Here is a 7,183-nt window from a genome sequence, read left to right as displayed (position 1 = left end):
ATTTTTTCCATGTTGCTCTCCAGACCCCCAACCCCATTTTATGAAGAGGCTATTTTTACTCCACTTTAAGCTCTGGCCACCTTTGCTGAAAATTAATTGACCAGGGATCTGATTTTTTTTCTGGGTTCTCTATTCATTTCCATTGATATATGTGTCTGTTCTCATGACAGCACCAGACTGCTTTGATTTCAGTGGACTTGTAATATAGTTTGATATCAGGTACTGTTATCCGTCCAACTTTGTTCTTCTTTCTCAAAATTGCTGTGGCTATTCGGGGTCATTTATGGTTCCATATAAATTTTTGAAATGCTTGCTCTATATTTGAGAAATATGTCATTGGTATTCTAATAAGGATTGTGTTGAATCTATACATCGCTTCAGACAGTATGAATATTTTGATGATGTTATTTTTTCCAGTCTATGAACATGGTATTTGCTTCCATTTATTTGTCTTCCTTAATTTTTCTTCAGTGTTGTTTAGTTTTCTGAGTAGAAGTCTTTTACCTCCTTGGTTAGGTTTATTCCTAGGTACTTTATTTTTCTTCTTGCTATAGTAAATGGGGTTTATTTTCTAATTTCCCTTTCTTTTTTAATTTAAATTATTTTATTGTTGTTCAATTACAGTTGTTTGTATATTCTCTGCACCCCTTCCTCAATCCCCTCCAAACCCACCTCACTCCCCCTTGCTTCCACCCTCCCCCTTGGTTTTGTCCATGTGTCCTTTATAGTAGTTCCTGAAAACCCTTCTTCCCACTGTCCCCTCCCAGCTCCCTTCTGGCTATTGTTAGATTGTTCTTAATGTCAATGACTCCTGTTATATTTTGTGTGCTTTTTTCTTTTGTTGATTTTTGTTCCAGTTAAAGGTGAGATCATATGGTATTTGTCCTTCACCACCTGGCTTATTTCTCTTAGCATAATGCTCTCCAGTTCCATCCATGATGTTGCAAAGGGTAGGAGCTCCTTCTTTCTTTCTACTGCATAGAATTCCATTGTGTAAATCTACCATAGTTTCTTTATACACTCATTTGCTGATGGGCACTTAGGTTGCTTCCAGCACTTGGCTATTATAAATTCTGCTGCTATAAACATTGGGGTGCATAGGTTCTTTTGCATTGGTGTTTCAGGGCTCTTAGGGTATAATCCCAGCAGTGGAGTTTCTGGGTCAAAAGGCAGTTCCATTTTTAGTTTTCTGAGGAAATTCCACACTTTTTTCCATGGTGGTTGTACCAGTCTGCAATCCCACCAACAGTGCACTAGGGTTCCCTTTTCTCCACAGTCTCTCCAATACTTGTTTGCTGATTTATTTATGTTGGCCATTCTGATTGGTGTGAGGTAACATTTCCTTGTGGTTTTAATTTGCATCTCTATGATAGCTCGTGATGCTCAGCATTTTTTCATGTTTCTCTGAGTCCTGTGTATGTCCTCCTTGGGGAAATGTCTGTTCTAGTCTTTTGCCCATTATATAACTGGTTTTTTTGTCTTCTTTCTGCTTGTTCTGGACTTTGTTTCTTCTTGTTCCTCCAGTTCTTGCAGATGTAGGGTTAGGTTATTTATTTGAAATGTTTCCATCTTTTTTAAGATAGGCCTGTATAGCTATAAACTTCCACCTCAGGACTGCCTTCATTGTGTCCCCCAGGTTTTATACTATTGTGAGTTCATTTCTATTTGCTTCTAGAAAATTTTTGATTTCCTCCTTGACCTCATTACAAGCCCATTCATTGTTTAGGCATGCTAATCAATCTACATGAATTCTAGTGTTTTTTAGTTTTTTTTTTCTCTAGGTTGGTTTCTAGTATTAGGCCCTTGTGGTCTGTGAAAATGCTTGATATGAATTCAATTTCCTTGAATTTGTTTAGGCTTGTTTTGTGTCCTGTCATGTGGTCTATCTTTGAAAATGTTCCATGTGCATTTGAAAACAATGTGTATTTTGCTTCTTTGGGATGACATGTTCTATATATGTCACTTAAGTCCATTTGATCTAGGGAATTGTTCAATGCCAAAATATCCCTGGTGATATTTTGTTTGGAAGATCTATCCAGTTTTGACAATGGGGTGTTAAAATCCCCTAATATTAGTGTATTTCTGTCTATATCTTCCTTGAAGTCCTCCAAGGTTTTCCTTGTATATTTGGGTGCTCCTATGTTAGGCATATATAATGATTATAATATTTATGTCTTTTTGATGGATTCTTCACTTGAGTATTATGAAGTGTCCTTCTGGGTTTCTTTTTGATGACCTTTTTTATGAAGTCTATTTTGTTTGATGTAATTATTGCTGCATCAGCTTTTCACTCCTGTCAATTTGCATGGAATTTTTTTTTTCAATCCCATCTTTCAGTATGCATAGATATTTTTTTCTGAGGTGTGTCTCTTGTAGGCAGCATATGTGTGTGTCATATTTTCTTATGAATTCAGCTCCCCTATGCCTTTTAATTGGAGCATTGAATCCATTAACATTAAGATTATTATTGATAAGTACTTATTTACTGCCATTTTACTCCCTTTTTGTCTGTGTTTCTCCTTTTCTATCACTCATTTTCTTCATCTTAAATCAGTCCCTTTAGCATATCTTGCAGAGCTGGATTGGTGGAGGTATAATCTTTCAGACTTCTGTTGTCTGGGAGATTCTTTATTTCAACTTCCATTTTAATTGAGAGCCTTGCTGGGTAGGATAGTATTGGCTGTTGGGTAGGCTAGTATTGGTTGCAGGCCATTGCTTTTCATTGGTGGAATATTTCTTGCCATTCACTTCTGGCTTGTAGTTTTTCCTTTGAGAAACCAGATGCTAGCTTATTGGGGTTCCCTGGTATGTTGCTTCCTGTTCCCCTTGCTACTTTTAATATTTTCTCTTTGTCTTTGAATTTGGCCATTTTAATTATGATGAGTCTTGGAGTGGACCTCTTTGGGTTCCTCTTGCTTGAGATACACTATGCTTCCTGGATTTGTGTGACTTTTTCTCTCATGAAACTAGGGAAATTTTCCATCATTGGTTTTTCAAAGAGGTTTTCTATCTCTTGCTCCTCTTTTTCTCCTTCTGGTATTCGAATTATATGGATATTATTCCATTTCTTTTTGTCCTGCATTGCCCTTAAACCCTCTTCATTTTTTCTGAGCCTCTTTTTCTTTTTTTGCTTTTTCTGAGAGTCTTTTTTTCTACCTTTCCATCTAGCTCAGTGTGATTTAATCCTCTGCTTCAATCCCTCTACTGTGTTCTTCAATTCAGAAATTGTATTCTTCATTTCCTCTTGGCTTGTTGATAGTTTCTATGTCATTTTTCATGCTGACATAGTTTGCAGTAAGTTCCTCATAGCTTCCCTGTAGTTTTTTGTAATTTTCACTGAGCTCATTGAGCTTCCTTATAACCATTGCTTTAAACTCAGTATCTGACAGTTGACTTGCCTCTATTTCTTTTAGCATGCTTTCTGGAGGTTTATCCTTTCCTTTTTATTGGGCATTGTTTCTTTGTCTCCTCCATGTTTGTCAGACTCTTATTGTTTGCTTTTGCTTCTTAAATTGATCTGTTCTGCTGATTGATCTGTTCTGCTGTATCACTGATCTTCCCTGAGATTGTGGTGTGAATTTCTAATGTTGGAGACCTGTGAGATTCAGTCTTCTTGATCTTCTGAACTTGATGCTCTTGGGATGCCCCTTAGCCATTTATGTTGGCTCTCTGAATGTAACTGGGTTTTGGTTGTTTTGTGGTCATTCTTTGGTGGGTCCTTCCCTCTTGCTGGTTTACTGTCTTTATATCCATCATGTTTTGTGTGCTTTTTTGCAGGTGCAGTCAGGTTGTGCTGAAGCTGAATCTTGTGTCTGTCCTAGGTTATAAGGCTTCTTTTTCACTGTTGTTCAGGTTTTCTTTAGATGTTTTCTCCACAGTTTAGTTGTAATTCCAGATTGGTCCTGGGAGAAGGTTAGTGTGGCTCCCATTCTCTCTGATCTCCTTGTCTAGTTACTCTAGGGTTGCACTTTTTTCCATCTGTGTGGGAAAAAAGTCTCTCTTATTGCACTTGGTGGTGGCATTTTTGTTGGTAGGTTTCTCCATCTGGTGGGCTTACTGGTAGTCACAGCTTTCATTCTGTCTTGTATTCTGTTGTACAGGTGTTGGTTAACCAAGCAGTATTTCTAGACAACCAGACTTATGCCAACAAAATGTACCCTTGAACCATATCATCAATCTCAACTGCAATTTAGCAAAGATTCATAAAGTTTAAGAGGGATTGCAGATATTATAAGATATGACAAATGGAATATGAGATGAACTAAAAGAAGGACAAGTGTTATTGAGTGGTGAGATGGAGAATTGATAAGAGCAGGGACAGAACCAATGTGAATAATGTAAGAGAAAATTCAAAATGTAAGTAAAACAGGGAAGGGCAATGGGAACAATGGTGTAAGAAAAGGGAAGGGTATACCTTGAGGTTTGAAGTAAAGTTGAAAAGGTACTGGACCATGAGGAACAGAATTTCAGAAAAAGCACAGCAGTGATAGCCATGATAGTTGAATGAGGTTTAATAAAGGTGGAATGGGAATAAAACATTGCACAAAAGCAAAAAGTGAATATGAGATGTCTACAGTAAAGAAAAATGATTTTGAGAGGATGGGTGAAGCAAACTAGTAAAAGGAAGGAGTAACACCTAGATTGATAGTGGGAAAAAATGAAATAAAATTCCTTACTTAACTGATCAGGGACCAGGGAAGGCTAAATGGAGTAAGAAAGGTGTAGAGTATTCTATGGTATTTTGAGTACAAACAAATAGTGAACAAATAGGAGTTCCATTGGCTAAATATAACATTACTGTACTTATTATTTTGAAAGGAAATAATACTCTTATAAGAGAGGGAAAAGAATGTGAGCTGACATAAGGAAGAATAACCCTTATGTGAGGTTAGAGTGAGGAAAAATAGTGAGATTAAGGGATAGGAGTATGGCATAGTGTGAGAGAAAGTAAAGTTTACAATAGTAATAAAGCTCAGGATGTTGGTGAACTGTATTAAGACCAAGGAAGGATGCTGTGTGGCATTTGGAATAACAGTAATATAAAAAAATATTTGTTATCACCCATTTTGAAGCATTCTCTGTACACTTTGATATCCAAATTTTAAATCTGCTTAGAATTGTTGGCTATTCACTTTGTTTTTTTTGGAAGATCAGCTAAGTGTCCTAGTTGGGTGCATGAGGAAGTGGGCTCAGCTGCAACCTACTTTACTGCCATCTTCTTTTCCCCTGTGATTTTTGATAAGTGATTTTCCATGTTTTTTTTTTTTTTACCATAGCAGCTGGTAGCCTTCTGTGTTGCTTTATTGCTTATATTCAGCAAGAGAATAGACATAATACAAAGTGTTATGCATTATCCTAGACACCAATTTACAATAAGGAGCACACACAATGCCATACCAAAGTGAGTTTATTGACATTCCTTGAAGGTGGTATGAGAAAAGAGAAAGCTCAGCCTGCGTATTACATGACATTTGTCAATGTAAGCATAATCAGACCAATAATGTGGACTTCTCTTGCTATTGACAAAAAAAAAGACTTTTAACAAAAATTTTACAGATATTCCCTTAGATAAATTACAAACTGCAGGAAATAGGCTAATGGAATTACATTTACTCTGTAAACTACCTGTAGACACCTATGTTTTTCTATTGGAGCAAAGTGACTATATGTCACTAATAAGAAAATAATATTTTCTTTTTTTGACTTTATGAGGGCTGGGATATCTATCTTAGATTTTTATGTTATAGAGTTGAAGTAGTAATCTTAATGAATAATAATGTACATAAATAATAATAATAATAATAACAATGATGACAACAACAACAACAACATAATAATAAAAACACCACAGTTGTTATGTGAAAGTCGAGCTACTTTTATTTCAGTATGTTTCATCTTGACTGGGAAAACATTTGTGGCAGTTGAAAAATTTTTTGAACCCAAATTATGGACACATGATTTGACACATGGACTGACAATGTCATAGATATAATGTTTTAATAGTCCTGGAAAGTCCAGCTCATTGACTTCCAAAAATATACACCTACTGTTAAAGGATATATAGTCATATATTAAAAGGGAAAATATTTAGATTTTTTCATATTTGAAACCTGTCAAAATTATATATCTGTTAAATTTTCATTGTCATCCAAAATTGCGCTGCAATAGTGATGGTTAAATTTTTTGTCAACTTATATATACAGGAATTTACAAAGCACTTAGTAGATTTAGAATACTTCTGATTCTACAGAGTCAATTTCTACTTTTAGCATTATCACCTCCATATGACAAAATAAAATACGATAATCATGAAATTATTATTTTAATACTTTATAGTATTTTAAAAGCATTTTTCAAATTTTAACATGTATTCTCTTATTTAATGTCTCATTTGTCCCTCAGTTAAGGGGAATATGCTCTTACTAAAAGCTCTGAAAGATTTTGTTTTAGAGAAATTGTTGTATATAAGTGATTAACTTTATGATATATCATGGAGAAAACACATACTTTAAACTTTAAAAAATACCAATGGTAATAAATAGATGATTTGCCTTCTGCATTGAATTATATAATTTGTTTGGTTTACACATCTGCCTGGTGAAATGAATAACATAATTTATTCTTATAGATGTTTTATTAAATATATAATGAAAAATTGTACATAATTTAAAAATCAGCCTCATATACAAGAGGCTATTAACTATGGAAATAGGTTTTGGGATAGAAAAATAAAAATAATCCCTCTGTAACAACTGCCTGTGCTCCTGTTCTGTTTGTTTTTATTCCTTAAGGACTCTATCAAAGCCTTTAATGAAATCTGGGACCCTGTTATGCAAGCTTTGCATTGTTTCAGCTGACATTGACACCAGAGTTTCTTTTTATAATTTTACACCTTTATGCACATTGTTTCTGTAATGATTTGTGGGATATATCTTGGGTCATGGAAATGGGGCTAGGGGCAGGTATGAAAAAGTTATTTGAAAAATCTTTTATGACCAAGTCATTTATCTGTATGTAATTTCCAGGATGCCTTGTTCCTTCTGCATATAGGTACAAAAGATATTAATTAATCTAATTAGTAGGTTAATTATATATTTATGTAAATTTAAAGCTCCTTAGGAAAAGTTCCATTTTTAACACCTTTCTCCCTTGCCAATGGTTAAAAAATAATATAACTATTAAA

This window comes from Phyllostomus hastatus, unplaced genomic scaffold, assembly GCF_019186645.2.
Source record: "Phyllostomus hastatus isolate PE091 unplaced genomic scaffold, TTU_PhHast_1.1 phas_scaffold_78, whole genome shotgun sequence".
NCBI classification, from domain to species: Eukaryota; Metazoa; Chordata; class Mammalia; order Chiroptera; family Phyllostomidae; genus Phyllostomus; species Phyllostomus hastatus.
Note: the sequence above shows the minus strand (reverse complement) of the source record.